This window comes from Mus caroli, unplaced genomic scaffold (assembly GCF_978045245.1).
Source record: "Mus caroli unplaced genomic scaffold, Mus_caroli_1 scaffold_2, whole genome shotgun sequence".
NCBI classification, from domain to species: Eukaryota; Metazoa; Chordata; class Mammalia; order Rodentia; family Muridae; genus Mus; species Mus caroli.
Genome location: NW_028227257.1, coordinates 82,762,657 through 82,785,043, shown reverse-complemented (window position 1 = coordinate 82,785,043; position 22,387 = coordinate 82,762,657).

Sequence of the window (22,387 nt, the reverse complement as noted above, 5' to 3'; positions counted from 1 at the left end):
AAAAAATAATTTTAAAGGGATAAGGGAAAAAAAAACAAGTAACATATAAAGGCAGACCTAGCAGAACTACACCCAATTTCTCATCTGAGAACCTTAAGGCTAGAAGGGCCTGGGTAGAGGTCGTTTGGATTCCAAAAGACCATGAATATCATCTCAGACTACTATACCCAGCAAAACTTTCAAACATTGTAGATGGAGAAAACAAGATATTCCAGGAAAGACAACACACAAACAAACAACAACAACAACAAAAAACAAAAAACAAACAAACAAAAACCCTCAAACAATATCTTTCCACTAACCCAGCCCTACAGAGGTTACTTGAAGGAAAGCTCCAACTCAACGAGTCTAACTTTACTTAAGAAAACACAAACAATAAATAATTTCATACTATAAAAAGCAGCAAAAGAGAATTTCTTACATACACAGTCACATACCCCCCACACTAACCGCCAATATCAAAATAATAGAAAGTAACAATCATTGATCATTAATATCTCTCAACATCAATGGATACAATTCCCAGTAAAAAGTCACGGGCTAAGAGAATGGACACATAAACACAATCCACCATTCTGCTGTATACAAGAAACATCACAACAACAAAGATAATCTTTATCTTAGTATAAAGGGCTAGAAAAAATGTTCTCCAAGCAAATGGACCCAAGAAACAAGCTGGTATAGCCAGACTAATAGCTAATAAAATAGACTTGAATCCAAAATAAACAAAAGTGGCAGGGAAGGACATGTCATACTCATCAAAGAAAAAATGACCAAGAAGATATCTTATTTCTGAACATCTATGCACAAATGCAAGGGTGAGCACATTCACAAAAGAAACTTTACTAAAGCTTAAATCACACATTAATCCCCACACACTAATAGTATGAGACCTCAACATTCCACTTTTTCCAATGCACAGATCACTGAGACAGATACTCCAAAGATAAATAATTAAGTGTACAGATGTTATGATTTAAATGAACTTAAAAAATATATAGTGCCTTTTTACCACAAAAGAATACACTCCGAGTTGGCCATAAGCAAACCTCAACAGATATAAATATATTGAAATAACTGCATGCCTCTTACTAGGTCTCCATAGATTAAATCTGGACTTCAACAAAATCAGATACAACAGAAAGCCTACATAGTCACAGAAACTGAACAACTCTCTACTCAATAATCATTGGTCCGGGGATGAAATAAAGAGATAAATTAAATACTTTATAGAATTCAATGAAAATGAGGGCACTTTTGAAATCAGTTCAAAGAAGAAAGTTCAGAGCACTAAGAGCTCACAAAAGGAGACTGGAGAGTTCACAAACTAATTAATTAAAAGCATATCTGAAGGTAGAAGAAAAAGAAGCAAACTTACCCTGGAGGAGTAGATTGCAGGAAAAAAAACTCGGAGCTGAAATCAATCAATCAACCAGAAAAGAGAGAGAGAGAGAGAGAGAGAGAGAGAGAGAGAGAGAGAGAGAGAGAGAGAGAGAGAGAGAGAGAGAGAGAGAGAGAGAATTCAATGAATCATCAAAACCAGTAACTGGTTACTTGAGGAAATCAACAAGATAGAGAAACTCTTAGCCAAACTAATGAAAAGGCACAGCAACAGTCTCCACAGTAACAAAATCAGAAATGCAGAAATGAAAAGGAATACATCATAGGAGACACTAAGGAAATTAAAAAAAAATCATTAGGTCTTACTTTAAAAGTCTGTAGTCAAAAATTAGAAAAACTAAATAAAATGAATGATTTTATAAACAGATAACAATTAGCAATATCACACCAAGATTAGATAAACCATCTGAATACACCTATAAACCCTAAGGAAATAGAATCAATCATTAAAAATCTCCCAACCAAAATAATTAAATAAATAGATAAATAAATAAATAAAACACCCTGGGCCATATGGTTTTAGTGGAGAATTCTACCAGATTTTCGATGAAGAGCTAATTCAATACTCCTCAAACTATTCTATAAAATAGAAAAAGGAAAATGCTGCCACACGTAGACTCAACAAAGAAGGAGAATTTCAAGCACTTTTTCTCATAGACTTTGATGCAAAAATACTAAATAAAATACTTGCAAACTGAATCCAAGACATTTCATGTAGGATTCATTGTAGGAATGCAGGATGGTTCAATATATAAAAACCCATCAACACAATCTGTCACATAAACAAAATGAACAACAACAACAACAAAAACCCCACACAATATCACTAAATGCTGAAAAAACATTTGATAAAAATCCAACAACCCTTCTAGATAAAAGTCTTGGAAAGAGAAGGGATAGAAGAGGCATACAAAGCTCAACACATTAAAGGTAATATACAGCAAGCCAATAGTTAGCATCAAATTAAATGATGAAAACCGTAAAGTATTTCCACTAAAATCAGGAACACTACAAGGCTGTCTATTCTCCCTATACTTCTTCAATATTGTACTTGAAGTTCTGGCTAGGGCAAAAAGACAATTAAAGGAAATCAAGGGGATATAAATTGGAAAGAAGTTAAAGTATCGCTATTCACAGATGCTATATACTATACATAATGACCCAAAAAATTCTACCAGAGAACTCCTACAACTGATAAGCACTTTCAGCAAAATAAACTCAAAGAAATAAGCAGTCCTCATCTATACAAACAACAAAAGAATCTTAATAAAGTTAAATCTTTGGAATTAAAAATTCAATAACTGGTCTTAATTTTTTGGGTAGAATTCATTAACAACAACAAAAACTCACAGAATGACCAAGCTTTCAGACTGAAGCAGTTACCATAGGTCTTAATACAAAAAGACCAAATGGAACAAATTTCCTTAGGAAATAGGTTCTGCCAGCAACTGTGAGTTTGGGGACCCTGACCGGAGAGCTGGCCAAAGGCCTGGGGGAGAGGTGGAACCCCATTAGAAGAATATCAGCTGGCCAGACCATCCACTGATCCCAGGTACTAGACCACCAACCAAAGAGTATAGAGTGAGAGATCTATGGCTCCAGATGCATATGAAGCAGAGGATGACCTTGTCTGAAATCAATGGAAGGAGAGGCCCTGGTCCTGTAGATGCCTCAGCATAGGGAGATGCTGGAGTGGTAAGGTAGGAGAGGGTAGATGTGAGGGCAGGGAAGAGAGGATGGATGTGGATTTTTTCCTTTATTGATTGTATTTCTTTCTTTCTGTTTGTTTGTTTGTTTGTTTGTTTGTTTGTTTTTTCGAGACAGGGTTTCTCTGTATAGCCCTGGCTGTCCTGGAACTCACTCTGTAGACCAGGCTGGCCTCAAACTCAGAAATCTACCTTCCTCTGCCTCCCAAGTGCTGGGATTAAAGGCATGCGCCACCACTGCCCACCCCATATTAGACTTTCAAGTACCTTTTATGTGTTTACAGGTTGACAAAACTGCATAACATTCCATTTTGGACTATGTCCCCACTGATAAGCAATATATGTCAATAAAATGAAAAATTAATTTTTAGGTTTGTAGTGTAAAATTTAAAATATATGATACAGCACCACAGATAGGAGCTGTAATAAGAATACACAGATAATATATTTCCATTCTCTTGTGAGTATGTATCTCCACTAAAAAATTAGGAAATATATTTGGTTGGTCATAGAATACCAATAGCAATATAAAATTAGAGAGACAGTTTAAAATATAAAAGATTACATGTATTATATTAGCTTATATTGCTAAAGAAATTAAAGGAAGGATGGAAAAAGTGAACTATGTATTGTGAAATATGTACATTATTTATATATGTAAATGACATATATATTCAATTACCTCAGAAACACCATCAAGAACAAGATCAAAATGATCATATCAAAAAGTATAAATGACTACACTGTGGAACAACATGATCTAATTCCATGCTGTTGAAAGGAGGGACCCTTTATCTTCAAAGAACTGAACATAGTTGTGACAAAGGACTGTATGATGCTAAAAGAAAGCCAGAGGAGCTATTTTAAAATCAAAGAAGACTTTAAGATACCAGTATAACTAAGAGTAAGAATAACTCTGGTAAGAATAAATGTTTCAGTCCCTAAGGTATTTGCCACCTTTGCAAGCATATATCCATCTAAAAACAGGCTCCATAATACATACAAATTTCTTTTTGTATAGAATTGTAGGTAGAAGAGGTGTGTGAATAATAATGAAAACTCCAATATCTTACTTTCAGCATTAAATAAATCTAAGCATAGCATAAATAAGAAAACAGTAAATTTGGGTAGCATTAGAATACAAATAAACCTAGCACGACATCTGTGGGAGCTCTGCCTGGTAACAGCAGAATTCATATTGTTATCAACAGCACAAGCATTATTTTCCCAACCAGACCATTTGCTCATGACATAATAAAATCCTGGTACATTTATAAGGCTCAAACTTTTGTTTGGCTCAAAACTATACAAACCATGTCTCCTGACCATAATTAAGAGGAATTAGACATAAACAATAAAAGAAGTTTAAGAATTTCATGAATGTATGAAAAGCTAAAACACTAATACTTAAATACTCAAAGGGGTAAACAAAGACAATTAGTGATGCGTGTGGCTATTAGAGTGTGGATGGTATTAGCTACAAGTTCCAAATTCTTGTGTCCTAGATAGAATTAGACAGTGATATGTTAATGATAGAAATGGAGGCAATTTTTTTTTCTTTTTCTTTATTTTTTTTGTGATTATACCACAATTACATCATCTCTCCTCCTCCTTTCCAACCCATTCCATATATTCCCACACCCTACTTGCTCAGAAAGACTTAATAAAGAAAGGGACAGGTTGATGGACGGAAGTTGGACAGATCTGGGAGCAAAACTTAGAAGTGTATGACGAAGTGCTATACAAAGGACTGGGACTTTTTAATATCCTCCAACTGCAGACTTTGTGATCACTCACACTGTAGACTTTCCTTGTACATCTTCTATTTTGCTATATGTATTTCTGGAGGGTTTTAGTTGCTTTGGTCTCATCTTTCTCTCCAATATTGGCTTCTCCCATTCGTTAACTTCACTTTCTTAACTATTCTCCTGCAAGATAAGCAAATGGCAGAAGTCACAGGATGTTACTAACAGACAACTAAAGCCGTCACTGCTGATATTAGAAACATGACTCTAAAAATAAAATTAAAATTAAAATAAAATAAAATAAAATAAACTTGACACTAAAATATATTTTAAGACTCAAGACAGTGAGGCCAGTAAAAAATGTAAATTAATAAGAATAAATCAAACAAGAACAGCAATTTATAAAAATAAGTAAGTATAATAGAGAAAAATCAACAATGAACTCCTAAATTTGTTTCCAGAAAACAGAGGTAAAATAGATGATTTTTTGTCACTGATCAAAATGAGATAAGACCCATAGTTGTACAAATTGAAAGGAAATACTAGTATTGCTGTTATTATTAGAACCTTGATCAGGTATACCAACTGGGATGGTGACCTTGGAAAATATTCACTAGAAATTGTGTATGTGATCATATTTGAAAGAACTGATCTTTGCAGTAGTAATTGGATAAAAAGTGTTGAAACAAGAGAAAATATCCTTAATTAAAAAATAATAATGACGACTAAGAAAAAATATGGGCACAAGAAGAAGAATGCAGAAAATGACTTAGGCTGCAATATGTCATGAAGTGCCAGGAGAATAGAAATAGAAATTGGAAGACGTAAAACACAAATCTACCCAAGAGTCTCCGGGGTGCTTGTTGCCCTGCTGACAAATTGATTTTCGATATCTGCCCTAAAGAAATGTGAGAGAATGGATGTCTGCAGTTTCAAGACTTCAAGTTTGTAACATCTGTTATGATATCCTCAGGAAATTAATAAAACTACATGTCAACAAATTAGATGACTTTGATAAAATAAAGTAATTCGTAGAAAAGCCTAACACACTAACACTCAAGAGGAAAGAAAAATCGTTACCAAGAAGATGATTGCAAACCTATGAAAAACACTCCAAAGAGTCAATGTGCTTTGTCTTCACTACTGTTGTTTGGTTGCTGGTTAGAAATAGCAAATTTGGTCTGGGAAGACAGCTCACTCAGATGAAAAGCTAGCCTCACAAACAAAAGCACCTAAATTCAATCACTGGAAACCACGTGAAAATAAAGTTGTGTGTGGCTACATTTTATTAGCAGCCCAGAGACAGCAGAAACACACAGCCTGGGTCTCACAGGCTAGCTAGCCGAGACCATATGGGAAGTCTCTGGCCAGTAACAGAATACTGGAGGTTGTTCTATATCCTACACACACACACACACACACTGACTGTTTTGTATACACATGTGAACTCTCCACACAGAAATTAGCATGTTTGAAGGTCATCAAAGAGGAGTCCTCCTTCACAATAGGCTTTAGATCTGACCTCCTACATTCCTGTTAACATAATCATTTGAAGAGGGGAAAGAATATCACAACTGCCTCCCTCTGGTCCTTCAGAGGTTTAAAATGTCATACAAAAGGGACAGAGTAGAGACAGAAGGACTTTACTGAGGCCCATCAAGGGAGTGCTATTTGTTCTCAGTGGAAAGCATGGCTGTTTTTGTGGATTCATCTACTTTGCTTCCTTAATTCTTATCATTATGGTCTGATGGGTGATTTTTTGATTGTTAGAACTGGGTCTGGGATGTATCTTAGGACCTAAGTGAAAACACTTCCATCTGAATTGTCAGGATGGATATAAGGTTCCTGTAAGACTTTGCTTTAAAGATCAAAGAAACATCAAGGTATCCTCCTTTAAGAGGAGAGCTGTCAATCACCTGGACCAAAAAAAAAAAAAAAAATCTTCACAGAAAACTGTCTACTTGAGACACTAGACAATATAACATGGCATAATGGTATGATTGCTCAGTTTTACTTAAAATACCCCCTTGGTCCTTCTCTACTATCATGGTTCAGAGTGATTCCATGATAGCAGTAATAGCTAGATTGTCTTTCTTTTGGATTATTATCAGTGTCTCATCTGAATGTATTAGAGGAAGTTCAGTAGACTGGTGAGCCCAGTGGATGTATGAGTGAGGTTCAACTGACATGAAGGCAAGCATTTGAAAATACTCAAAGAAATCTTACCAAACTGAATGCTGGGACACATTTGAATTAATTAAATTTAGGTTCCAAAATACAAAGTTGATACAACAATTAGTAAGCAATGATGGTAGAAGATTAAGTGAACAAATGCCAGAAAACAACATGCCAACTTCATTGGGGGACACATACTTTCAGTGTTGGGAGACATAGGCAGGAGCATCTATTCTCCAATATAACCACCATGGCCAAATGAGTTCCTCTAGACATTTGGTAACTTGACTAACACCAAACTGGAGCAGAAAATAATGTCAAGATAGCCATTTTATAAAGTATAGTTTGACTTTAATAAATGGATTTTTTACAGAAGCTTAAGCATCAAGTTTAGATAAAGAGTGACATTCAGAAGAAAGTAAGACATATCAAAAATTTGAATGTAGCTTGAGTTAGTGTGTGTGCGTGTGTGTCCATGTGTGTGTGGGGGAGGGGGGGAAGGATTGAAGCCCTAAGAGGCAGCAGAAAGAATGGAAAGAGGCAACCTTGGGAGGAAGGAGGTGGAGGGACCCTCCAGAATGTACCAGAGACATGGGAGGTGAAAAACTCTTAGGACTCAAAGGGAGAGAGACATTAGATGAAATGCCCTAAAGTAGGGAAAAGAAACTTGTAGAGCCCACCGCCAGCAGAAAGGCAAGGCAGGAAGAGATGAGGTTGCCATCTCCCAGTCAAAACTCTGACCCATAATTGTTCCTGTCTGAAAGAACAGCAGAGACAAAACTGGAGAAATGCCTAAGGAAAAGAAGGTCCAGCTACAGGCCCAACTTGGGATTCAGCCCAAGGGGAGGCCCCAAGGCCTTGCACTATTACTGAAGCTATGCAGTGCTCACAAAACGGGACCTATCAAGACTGTCCTCTGAAATATCCAATAAGCAGTTGAAAGAGTCAGATGCAGATATTTGCACCCAACCAATGAACAGAAGCTGTTTGAATTAGAGAAAAGCTACAAAAAGCTGAGGAGCAGAACGACCCTGTGGGAGGACCTGCAGTCTCAACTGACCTAGATCCCTGAGATCTCTCAGACACTGGACCACCAACTAGGAAGCATACATCAGCTGATATGAGGCCCACAACATGCATACAGCAGAGGACTGCTGGCTCTGGGTTAAGTCAGAGAAGATGCATCTAACCCTCAAGAGAATGGGGGCCCCAGGGAGTTAAGAGGTCTGGTGGGAAGGGAGGTAGGGGAGGGGAGGAACATCCTTGTGGAGACAGCAGGAGGGATGGAGGAGGTATGGGATGTGGAACAATCAGAGGGTGGACGAGAAGGAGGATAAAATCTGGAGTGTAAAAAAAAAAATAAAAATCTCAAACAAATTTTTAAAAAACATTACGATTATAGGGAGATAGCATATCTTTGTTTTAAATAAAGTAGCTTTTATTGAGATTCTCAGATGAATTCTAGAGAATGGTACAAGGCTGGTTCATTGTTTCTACAAAATATCTAAACATGAAAATATTATTAAATCTATGTTGGCAGCCTTTATACAAGTGTTGATTGTGTTAGAATTGCTCATTTGATGGCAAAAGAAATCAACTTGGTTCCTAGTTAAGGGATTCGTTTTCATGCCTGGTTTTCATAATTTCAAGTCTCTCATTCTTTTTCCATATAGATAAAAGTCAATGTTCTGTTCTCCTAGAAGTACTCACAAGAAAATAAAAATGAGGCGCGGGACCTGAGACTGCATTAGTTAGGGAAGCAGAAACCGGCCTGAGTAGGGCCACAGGCCTCACCCGGCCGGATCAGCGCCAGGGTAGTGGGAGCGCAGGGTTGCCTGACACCCGCCAGCTACCCACGACCCCCGCCGCAGGATTTTGGGACTGCTGGTGAGTGGAACACAGCTTCTGCTCCAGTCCAACCACGCGGGACCTGAGACTGCTCTGGTTGGGGAGAGAGAAATCCGGCCTACACAGGGCCACAACCCTCTTCCGGTCAGAAAAGCACCTGAGCAGCTGGGGCGCAGGGTCTGCTGACACTCGCCAACTGCCCACAACACCCGCCACAGGATCTTAAAACTTCTGGTGAGTGGAGCACAGCTTCTGCTCCAATCCAATTGCGCGGGACCTGAGACTGCATTAGTTAGGGAAGCAGAAACCGGCCTGAGTAGGACCACAGGCCTCATCCGGCTGGATCAGCGCCGGGGTAGCGGGAGCGCAGGGTTGCCTGACACCCGCCAGCTACCCACGACCCCCGCCGCAGGATTTTGGGACTGCTGGTGAGTGGAACACAGCTTCTGCTCCAATCCAATTGCGCGGGACCTGAGACTGCATTAGTTAGGGAAGCAGAAACTGGCCTGAGTAGGGCCACAGGCCTCACCCGGCCGGATCAGCGCCAGGGTAGCGGGAGCGCAGGGTTGCCTGACACCCGCCAGCTACCCACGACCCCCGCCGCAGGATTTTGGGACTGCTGGTGAGTGGAACACAGCTTCTGCTCCAGTCCAATCACGCGGGACCTGAGACTGCTCTGGTTGGGGAGAGAGAAATCCGGCCTACATAGGGCCACAACCCTCTTCCGGTCAGAAAAGCACCGGGGCAGCTGGGGCGCAGGGTCGGCTGACACTCACCAGCTACCCACAACACCCACCACAGGATCTTAAGACTTCTGGAGAGTGGAACACAGCTTCTGCTCCAATCCAATTGCACGCGGGACCAGAGACTGCATTAGTTAGGGAAGCAGAAAAACGGCCTGAGTAGGACCACAGGCCTCTTCTGGCTGGACCAGCACCGGGGTACCGTCAGCTACCCACGACCCCCGCCGCAGGATTTAGAGACTGCTGGTGAGTGGAACACAGCTTCTGCTCCAATCTTTAAATAGTGACAACGATAACAACTAACCCCAGAGATTACCAGATGGCGAAAGGTAAACGTAATAATCTTACTAACAGAAACCAAGACCACTCACCATCATCAGAACCCAGCACCCCCACTTCACCCAGTCCAGGGCACCCCAACACACCGGAAAAGCTAGACACGGATTTAAAAGCATATCTCCTGATGATGATAGAGGACTTCAAGAAGGACGTTAATAACACACTTAAAGAAATGCAGGAGAACACTGCTAAAAAGGAAGAAGACAATAAAGAGGAAGCACAAAAATCCCTTAAAGAATTGCAGGAGAACACTGCTAAAGAGTTACAAATCCTTAAAGAAAAACATGATAACATAATCAAACAGGTAGAAGTCCTTACAGAAAAACAGGAAAACACATCCAAACAGATGATGGAAATGAACAAAACCATACTAGACCTAAAAAGGGAAGTAGACTCAATAAAGAAAACCCAAAATGAGGCAACACTGGAGATAGAAACCCTAGGAAAGAAATCTGGAACCATAGATACGAGCATCAGCAACAGAATACAAGAGATGGAAGAGAGAATCTCAGGTGCAGAAGATTCCATAGAGAACATCGGCACAACAATCAAGGAAAATGGAAAATGCAAAAAGATCCTAACTCAAAACATCCAAGAAATACAGGACATAATGAGAAGACCAAACCTACGGATAATAGGAGTGGATGAGAATGAAGATTTTCAACTCAAAGGACCAGCAAACATCTTCAACAAAATTATAGAAGAAAACTTCCCAAATCTAAAGAAAGAGATGCCCATGAACATACAAGAAGCCTACAGAACTCCAAATAGACTGGATCAGAAAAGAAATACCTCCCGACACATAATAATCAGAGCAACAAATGCTCTAAATAAAGATAGAATACTAAAAGCAGTAAGAGAAAAAGGCCACGTAACATATAAAGGCAAGCCTATCAGAATTACACCAGACTTTTCACCAGAGACTATGAAAGCCAGAAGATCCTGGACAGATGTTATACAGACACTAAAAGAACACAAATTCCAGCCCAGGCTACTATACCCAGCCAAACTCTCAATTAACATAGATGGAGAAACCAAAGTATTCCACGACAAAACCAAATTCACACATTATCTCTCCACGAATCCAGCCCTTCAAAGGATAATAACAGAAAAAAACCAATACAAGGACAGGAACCACGCCCTAGAAACAACAAGAAGGTAATCCCTCAACAAACCTAAAAGAAGACAGCCACAAGAACAAAATGCCAACTTTAACATCAAAAATAACAGGAAACACCAATTTCTTTTCCTTAATATCTCTTAATATCAATGGACTCAACTCCCCGATAAAAAGACATAGACTAACAAACTGGCTACACAAACAAGACCCAACATTTTGCTGCTTACAGGAAACTCATCTCAGAGAAAAGGATAGACACTACCTCAGAATGAAAGGCTGGAAAACAATTCTCCAAGCAAATGGCATGAAGAAACAAGCTGGAGTAGCCATTCTAATATCTGATAAGATTGACTTCCAACCCAAAGTCATTAAAAAAGACAGGGAGGGACACTTCATACTCATCAAAGGTAAAATCCTCCAAGAGGAACTATCAATCCTGAATATCTATGCTCCAAATACAAAGGCAGCCACATTCATTAAAGAAACTTTAGTAAATCTCAAAGCACACATTGCACCTCATACAATAATAGTGGGAGACTTCAACACACCACTTTCACCAATGGACAGATCATGGAAACAGAAACTAAACAGGGACACAGTGAAACTAAGAGAAATTATGAATCAAATGGATCTGGCAGATATCTACAGAACATTCTATCCTAAAACAAAAGGATATACCTTCTTCTCAGCACCTCATGGTACCTTCTCCAAAATTGACCACATAATTGGTCACAAAACAGGCCTCAACAGATATAAAAATATTGAAATTGTCCCATGCATCCTATCAGATCACCATGGACTAAGGCTGATCTTCAATAACAAAATAAATAATAGAAAGCCAACCTTCACGTGGAAACTGAACAACACTCTTCTCAATGATACCTTGGTCAAGGAAGGAATAAAGAAAGAAATTAAGGACTTTTTAGAGTTCAATGAAAATGAAGCCACAACATACCCAAACTTATGGGACGCAATGAAAGCATTTTTAAGAGGAAAACTCATAGCTCTGAGTGCCTCCAAAAGGAAACTAGAGAGAGCACACATTAGCAGCTTGACAACACACCTAAAAGCACTAGAACAAAAGGAAGCAAATTCACCCAAGAGGAGTAGACGGCAGGAAATAATCAAACTCAGGGGTGAAATCAACCAAGTGGAAACAAGAAAAACTATTCAAAGAATCAACCAATCAAGGAGCTGGTTCTTTGAGAAAATCAACAAGATAGATAAACCCTTAGCCAGACTCACTAGAGGGCACAGGGAAAGCATCCTAATTAACAAAATCAGAAATGAAAAAGGAGACATAACAACAGATCCTGAAGACATCCAAAACACCATCAGATCCTTCTACCAAAGGCTATACTCAACAAAACTGGAGAACCTGGATGAAATGGAGAAGTTCCTAGACAGATACCAGGTACCAAAGTTGAATCAAGATCAGGTTAATGATCTAAACAGCCCTATATCCCCCAAAGAAATAGAAGCAGTCATTAATAGTCTCCCAACTAAAAAAAGCCCAGGACCAGATGGGTTTAGTGCAGAGTTCTATCAGACCTTCAAAGAAGATCTAATCCCAGTTCTTCACAAACTATTCCACAAAATAGAAACAGAAGGTACCCTACCCAACTCATTCTATGAAGCCACAATTACTCTGATACCTAAACCACAAAAAGACCCAACAAAGATAGAAAACTTCAGACCAATATCCCTTATGAATATTGATGCAAAAATCCTCAATAAAGTTCTTGCTAACCGAATCCAAGAACACATCAAAACAATCATCCATCCTGACCAAGTAGGTTTCATCCCAGGGATGCAGGGATGGTTCAATATACGGAAATCCATCAACATAATCCAGTATATAAACAAACTCAAAGACAAAAACCACATGGTCATCTCGTTAGATGCGGAAAAAGCATTTGACAAGATCCAACACCCATTCATGATAAAAGTCTTGGAAAGATCAGGAATTCAAGGCCCATACCTAAACATGATAAAAGCAATCTACAGCAAACCAGTAGCCAACATCAAAGTAAATGGTGAGAAGCTTGAAGCAATCCCTCTAAAATCAGGGACTAGACAAGGCTGTCCACTTTCTCCATACCTATTCAACATTGTACTTGAAGTCCTAGCCAGAGCAATTCGACAACAAAAGGAGATCAAAGGGATACAAATTGGAAAAGATGAAGTCAAAATATCACTTTTTGCAGATGATATGATAGTATATATAAGTGACCCTAAAAATTCCACCAGAGAACTCCTAAGCCTGATAAACAGCTTCGGTGAAGTAGCTGGATATAAAATTAACTCAAACAAATCAATGGCCTTTCTCTACACAAAGAATAAACAGGCTGAGAAAGAAATTAGGGAAACAACACCCTTCTCAATAGTCACAAATAATATAAAATATCTTGGCGTGACTCTAACTAAGGAAGTGAAAGATCTGTATAATAAAAACTTCAAGTCTCTGAAGAAAGAAATTATAGAAGATCTCAGAAGATGGAAAGATCTCCCATGCTCATGGATTGGCAGGATCAACATTGTAAAAATGGCTATCTTGCCAAAAGCAATCTACAGATTCAATGCAATCCCCATCAAAATTCCAAATCAATTCTTCAACGAATTAGAAAGTGCAATCTGCAAATTCATCTGGAATAACAAAAAACCTAGGATAGCAAAAACTCTTCTCAAGGATAAAAGAACCTCTGGTGGAATCACCATGCCGGACCTAAAGCTCTACTACAGAGCAATTGTGATAAAAACTGCATGGTACTGGTATAGTGACAGACAAATAGACCAATGGAATAGAATTGAAGACCCAGAAATGAACCCACACACCTATGGTCACTTGATCTTCGACAAGGGAGCTAAAAACATCCAGTGGAAGAAAGACAGCATTTTCAACAAATGGTGCTGGCACAACTGGTTGTTAACATGTAGAAGAATGCGAATCGATCCATTCCTATCTCCTTGTACTAAGGTCAAGTCTAAGTGGATCAAGGAACTTCACATAAAACCAGAGACACTGAAACTTATAGAGGAGAAAGTGGGGAAAAGCCTTGAAGATATGGGCACAGGGGAAAAATTCCTGAATAGAACAGTAATGGCTTGTGCTGTAAGATCGAGAATTGACAAGTGGGACCTCATGAAACTACAAAGCTTCTGCAAGGCTAAAGACACCATCAATAAGACAAAAAAACCACCAACAGATTGGGAAAGGATCTTCACCTATCCTAAATCAGATAAGGGACTAATATCCAATATATATAAAGAACTCAAGAAGGTAGCCTCCAGAAAGTCAAATAACCCCATTAAAAAATGGGGCTCAGAACTGAACAAAGAATTCTCACCTGAGGAATACCGAATGGCAGAGAAGCACCTGAAAAAATGTTCAACATCCTTAATCATCAGGGAAATGCAAATCAAAACAACCCTGAGATTCCACCTCACACCAGTCAGAATGGCTAAGATCAAAAATTCAGGTGACAGCAGATGCTGGCGAGGATGTGGAGAAAGAGGAACACTCCTCCATTGTTGGTGGGATTGCAAGCTTGTACAACCACTCTGGAAATCAGTCTGGCGGTTCCTCAGAAAATTGGACATAGTACTACCGGAGGATCCAGCAATACCTCTCCTGGGCATATATCCAGAAGATGTCCCAACCGGTAAAAAGGACACATGCTCCACTATGTTCATAGCAGCCCTATTTATAATAGCCAGAAGCTGGAAAGAACCCAGATGTCCCTCAACAGAGGAATGGATACAGAAATTATGGTACATTTACACAATGGAGTACTACTCAGCTATTAAAAAGAATGAATTTATGAAATTCCTAGCCAAATGGATGGACCTGGAGGGCATCATCTTGAGTGAAGTAACACAATCACAAAAGAACTCACACAATATGTATTCATTGATAAGTGGATATTAGCCCAAAACTTAGGATACCCAAGATATAAGATACAATTTGCTAAACGCATGAAACTCAAGAAGAATGAAGACCAAAGTGTGGACACTGTGCACCTTCTTAGAATTGGGAACAAAACACCCAGGGAAGGAGCTACAGAGACAAAGTTCGTAGCTGTGATGAAAGGATGGACCATTTAGAGACTGCTGTATCCAGGGATCCGTCCCATAATCAGCTTCTAAACGCTGACACCATTGCATACACTAGCAAGATCTTGCTGAAAGGACCCAAATATAGCTGTCTCTTGTGAGACGATGCTGGGGCCTAGCAAACACAGGAGTGGATGTTCACAGTCAGCTATTGGATGTATCACAGGGCTCCCAATGGAGAAGCTAGAGAAAGTACCCAAGGAGCTAAAGGGATCTGCAACCCTATTGTTGGAACAACATGATGTACTAACCGGAACCCTGGAGCTCTTGTCTCTAGCTGCATATGTATCGAAAGATGGCCTAGTCGGCCATCAATGGAAAGAGAGGCCCATTGGACTTGCAAACTTTATATGCCCCAACATAGGGGAATGCCAGGGCCAAAAGAATGGGAATGGGTGGGTAGGGAAGTGGGGGGCGCTATGGGGGACTTTTGGGATAGTATTGGAAATGTAATTGAGGAAATTATGTAATAAAAATATAAAAAAAAAAAAAAAAAAAGAAATTGAGTAAAATTGATGTTAAAATTTAAAAAAAAAAAAAAAAAAAGAAAATAAAAATGAGATTTTTATATGATGTGATCTTATACACAAAATTCTACACAAAATTATTAGAATGAAACAATATGTATAGAACATTCTCAGGATTAATTTATTATAAATTATTATTATTATTGTTGTTATTATTTTAATTTTGAGACAGAGTCTTTCTCTTTTTTTTTTTTTGTATTTTGTTTTTGCTTTTTTTGGGGGGCGGGAGTTCGAGAAAGGGTTTCTCTGTATAGCCCTGGCTGTCCTGGAACTCACTCTGTAGACCAGGCCTGCCTCTCCCTCCCAAGTGGTGGGATTAAAGGTGTGTGCCACCAACGCCCGGCTGACAGAGTCTTTCTTAATAGTCTTCTCTGTGCTGCAGCTCACTACCTATAGCAGATTGGCCTTATACTCATAGAGGGGTACCTCATTTTTAACTCCTATGTCCTGAGACAGAATAGAAAGATTAGTAGATAGATTTGGTCAGTTGTTCGTTATTTGTTGAATCTCGTTTTTCTTGTGAGTACTTATAAAAAACATGCATGAAAAGGAACCCCTTAACTAGGAGCCAGGTTGAGTTCTTTTGCCATCAAATAAACAATTCTAGCACAATTAACACTTGGTATGTTATAAAGGCTGCCAATAGAGAGTTAATAAAATTTGTGACAAAGAATTTTATCCTAGTAGACTGAGAAATTGCTGCCATTTCAAAATGACTGCCGAGGCAACTAATATTTCATAGAAAACAAGAACATTAAATCCTTAACTTATATTAAATCCTAAACCCACGAACAAACCCCACAACACGCATCTATCTAAGTACTAACTATCTAAGATATAAGAGCTACATCCCACAAACACAATAGAACACAATGAAAACTTGAGGCCTTGGACTTAACAACTTTCGACCACAATTGGAAAGTAGTGGCTGCATAATCTCTGCATTTCATCAACTTTGAGCCCTCACATACTTTTCTAGCTGTGCATTAAGTCTTTGCTACATATTGCAAAGATGTGCAAAGACAACTGAATCCTGAAAAAGGAGGGCACAGGTATAAAATTTTTGTTGTAAATCAAATTAATTTCATTATACTAACTAAACATTTGATTTCTAAATTTAAAAGTGTTAAGTTCTCCCTAAAAAAATGTTAGTCAATAAATTGATACTATTTTTCAAAGAAAATAGTGTGGGTATTATCTCAGCCCCTAGTGAGTAGCATTGTCATACCAAATACATTTTCTCCACACAAATGGATAGTAAATAGTGAAATTTATAGACAATAATGTCCTTAGCAAGAAAGATAAATGATTTAATGTTATGTATGTATATGTGTGTGTATAAAACTGGGATTCTGCCGTTTATGAATATATTCCTGTGTATTTTTTCTATTATAGAGTACTTACTTGAACATTATGCTGCATTAAATAGTTCTCAAAACTAAAATATATTTGATGAATAGTATTCTGTAACATTTAGGCATCAAACATTTCTTTCTTTCTGATAAAGTGCAGATTTCCCCCTTTATGTTGATTATTTAGCAAATTTCTCTTTAAAACGTTACTATCCCATTTTTCTCACAACATATTAAAGATTACTCTGGCACAGAATTATGAAAATGTTTTTAGTATTTTATCAAGGCTTCTCAAACTAATTTCTAGACATTTAGCATAATTTAATAGTTATTTAAAAATTAGCATCAGTAACTAAATTAAATAATTGAATTAGAATTAAATTAAAGTAATTTTAAGATATATACTTAATATATTTCTATATCATTGCTATTCAACTTAATTTGTTTAATCATTTATATTATGAAAAATATTATCATTTTCATAATAATTTCATGAGATTTTATGAGAAGCTTTATAATTATTTTAGGATCTCAAATATGTTATCTACTTGCACACTGACCTACACATCAGACACATCATCTATTTTTTCCTTATAGTGTATCATTTTGTAGCTTTTAAAATTATTTTTATGCTTTAAGCTTCCTAATTTTGAGTTTAACTTTTGTGTTTTGAGAGAAGCATGGTTTAAATAATATAGGTAATAAAATTGGTATTGAATTTTTTTTAAATCACTTTTAAAAGAACTACATCTTAAAACACTATTTTTCTTATGATTTGTAATGCTTCGGTTTCGTCTAATAATCTCCTCAAATATGAAAAATGCCATCCTGAAGCAAATCTTCTAAAACTCAAGCAGTGCTAGAATGAGAAACACTAAGATTCAAGAAATTCAGGGCTGAAGCGGTGGATCAAGGTTTAAGATCACTTGTTGCTTTCGAAGAGGATACACAAATATTGTTCAGAACATACATATTCATGTGGTCGCTCAAATCTTCCTGCATTGTAATTCCAGGTAGCCTTCTGCCTTGCACTGGCCAGAATGGAACTAAGGATGCACATGCTGTACACACACACACACACACACACACACACACGATATGTATTTATATATTTAATTAAAATGTTGGAGATAAAATGCACAGTCTCTTGAATATTTTGCACATTATACATGTCTGAAATATTTGTCTAAGTTTTTTTTTTTACTTCTCATAATCACAAATCTAAAGATGTGTCTTTCCTTTGTTGAAGAAAGGATAGATCTTCCATGGATTCCATTGCAAAATTCAGGTCACAGGAGTTAAGCTGTGCTTGCACTAAAAGAATGATATGTATGGACGAGGGTTTGGTGTATGAAATTTTCCTAATCATTTTCATCTTTCAAGGAAAAATCTAATGCTTCTGTAGGAATCTTGTGTAATCTGAAAGTTTTGAAAATTAGAAGTGGCTCTAAACTTTTCATAGGGTGAATCACAATGGTACATTCTATTATGGGCAGGTATATCTCTGAGTATAGTCATGTAGATCCAAATACAGCCATGTAGAAGGTTTAAGATGATTTGAATAATGCTGTGAGAAATTGTTTGTTTTCATTTCTAAAGCACAGTATCTTTTCAGATTACTATATTTAGGAAAAATTATCTAGCACTAGAGTACATATAGACATAAAACCTGAGAATAAAGATGTTTTCATAAAGAATCTATCTATGTGTGAGAAAGAGGATTGTGTGTCTGCCTATTTGTCTGTCTTTCTGAAAATTAATGATGAAGTTCTTCAATAATGTAGGTGTGATCTTAACTAAGAAAAGGAAGTCAGGATCTGAGAGCTATAGCTCAAATTCAGGTCCCCCAGGCTATGTACGAATGTCTCTATATGCTGAGCCATCCCTCTACACCAGTGAGGTGTTCTCTTCATTTTTCTATATTAAATACTAGTTTCTTACAGGTAGACACTGGAAAAGAATGTTGGACTCCATAAGTAGTTATGAGCTGCTTAATGTGGGCGGTGGGAACAATGGTAAATAATGTTTTATTTATCTTGAGGCCCATACCACGAGATGAAGGCCAGGTCCCTATACTGTCTGGATAGCCATGAACTGAAAACTGGATAGATCAGAGACCTAGGGTATAACAAAACATAAATGGCAAATAAATAAATGAATAAATAGTTAAAATTTAAAATGTGCTTAACAATGTTCTGCTAGACTTCTAGATCAGTGGCTTGTCCAGTCCTCTTCCTTAGACAGGGGCAGCAAATTGAAGCAGATACAGAGGCCCATAGCTCAACTACATGTAGGTAGTAGAAGGTGAGAGGGAAGGGAGGGAGAGGGAGAGGAAGAGAGTCCCTAAATTGATTAAGAGGTTTCCATTGATTCCCTCCCCTCAGAACTCAGGGAAGTGCAAATGTAGAAGAAAAGATGGTAGGAGTCAAAGAGACTCTTTCAAATATTGATTTCCAGGGTGGTTGTACCAGTTTGGAAGCCTACCAGCAATGGAGGAGAGTTTGTCTTTTTCCATATCCTCACCAACATCTGCTGTCTACTGAGTTTTTTATCTTAGCCATTTTCATTGGTGTCGGGTGGAATCACAGGGTCCTTTTGATTTATGTTTCCCTTATGACTAAGGACTTTGAACATTCCTTTAATAGCTTCTCAGTCACTTCAGATTCCTTTGTTGTGCATTATCTATTTAGCTCTGTACCTGATTTTTTAATTGGGTTATTTGCTTTTTTGGAGTTGTAGTAGGTAATTGGATGGGGACTAACCTCTATATTCCTGTGTGGCAGGCCTCTGATGGATATCTTTGGCTGTACGATTCTGGATCTGCAGGTCTGTATGGCTCAGGATCTGTAGGTCAGTATTGTTTAGGAGCTACAGGTCATATGAAGGTTGGTGGAAGGTGGCAGGTGAATGGAGGTCCCTTGGTATAACAGGCTGCTCAGGGTGGTTTGGCTGGCCTTAGAGGACTCAGCAAGCAGGGAGGAAGAGTGAGGGAAGGGAAGCTAATCTGTACAGGTCAGGATAACAGGACTGATGAAGGTGAAGGTAGAAGTAGCAAGAGAATGGAGTTCTACGTGGGACAGCCGGCTGCTCAGCGCAGCTTGGATTACAATTTATTTTTAAATTGGATATTTTGTTTATTTACATTTCAAATGATACTGCCTTTCCAGGTTTTCTCTCTGAAAAATCTCTATCCTGCTCCCCCCCCCCCCCACTGCTTCTATGAAGGTGCTCCCTCACCTACTCCCAGGTCACTACCTAACATTGGTCTGGGGCAATACACTGGGGCATCCCAGCCTTCACGGGACCAAGGGCCTCCCCTCCCATTGATGCAAGGTCCCTTTAGATCCTACAGCCCTTCCCCTAACTCCTCTACTGTGTCCCTGTGCTCAGTCTGATGGTTGGCTGCAAGCATCCGCATCAGTATTGGTCAGGATCTGTCAGATCCTCTCAGGAGACAGCTTATTACAAATTCTTAAGTGTATAATTTTAAAATATTGTCCACACTAACATACACCATTAAGTAGGTGATTAAAAAATAAAGAGTGCATTTGTTTTACTCTCAAATGTATGCTACCTCTTTAAATATTCAGATTTCACCATATTATTCGGCTCTTGAAAAGGCTCATATGATTTGGGTTTTGATGCAGCATTTTTTGCCATATTTATCTCAGTTTAGCTTATTTCAGCTTAATTGTCCTATTAGATCTTAGAATGTATCATCAAAAAAAGCTCTGCATTATAATCCATGATAAGATCCAAAATTTTAGGAAAATACCATTTTTAAATTCCTAGTAATTGTTCAAGTGTGCATACATATAATAATACATATAGTAGCTGAAAACTATATATCATAATAAGTTACTTAAATGTTAGAAATAAGGTAAACCTGAAATCCATGTCTTTGCCCTGAGTAACTATTTAAGTTACACAAGAATCTGTTATATTTTAAGAAGATTTATACCTTATTTAACTTTATTGTTTGCATCAAGTAAGGATGTAGAATACTAAAGTCACAAGTCATATTTTCTGTTGTAATTCAAAAGGTGATAACTTAATGGGCCTGTTGTTTATTAATGGGTTTATTTTTGATTCGGTACACGTGTTTCAGATTTCCTAAACACGTAGATTATAAATACCATTTCTAAAAATGTCTTTCCATAAACACTAATTTGCAAAGGTTTGACATATATTTAATCACATTTTAAAGTTTGCAAATTGTATTTTGACAGTTTGAGGGAGTGCAAGAGCAGTTTAATGAGCTCAAGTGTTGGAATGAACAAAAAAGCACAGCGCCATGCAACTGTGAGCTGTGTAAGGAAATATTCATGTGCTCTGTCCTGGCTAGTTTCACATCAATATGTTAAAATGCCTTCGTAAAAACCTGATGCAGGATATTTTCTTAATTAGTGAAGGCCTAGCCCATTGTAGGTGGTTTCATCCCTGGGTTGTTTGGCCCTAGGGTTTGTCAAAAAATCTAACCATTTCTTAGAAACACAGAGGCAGATGCTTGTAGCCAACCATTGAACTGAGTGCTGGGCCTCGAATGAAGGAGTTAGAGAAAGGACTGAAGGAGCTGAAGGGGTTTGCAGCCACATAGGAAGAACAAAAATATCAACCATCCAGACACCCAGAACTCCCAGGGACTAAACCACCAATCAAAGAGTACACATGGAGGGACCCATGCTCCATCCACAAATGTAGCAGAGGACAGCATTGCCTGGCATCAATGAAAGGGAATGCGAAGGCTGGGAGTGGCCAGACTCCCACATAGTGCTTCTATGTGGGTGGGGAAGCACCCATATAGAAACAGGGGGAGTGGAAATGGGATAGCAGGTTTGAGGAGGGGAAACTGGGAAAGGTGATGATATTTGAAATGTAAACAAATAAAATATCCAATTAAAAGAAGAAGAAGAATCTATGAGGAGCAAGCAATACCCCTCCATGGTCTCTGCATTACATTTTGACTCCAGATTCCTGCCCTGTTTGAGTGCTATTCCAGACTTCTTTTTGATGATAAACAGTGATATCAAAGTGTAAGACAAATAAATTCTTTCCTCCCCACGTTAATTTTTAATTATGGTCTTTCTTTGCAGCACTAAAAATGTTAATTAGGACTAACTGGTATTAGAATTTGGGTGTATTGCTGTTATAGGCCTGATTGTTTTGACTAGGGAGGATGGCAAGAAAATCCATTGAATGTTAAATGCTTGGTAAGCTGGCCTGTAGTTTCTTAGAAGATAAGAATAGTGAGAATAATGCTGAAGGAGAAGGCTGGGCTTGTGAAGTTTCAGAGGCAAGTTGAAAGGATTATGGGACTT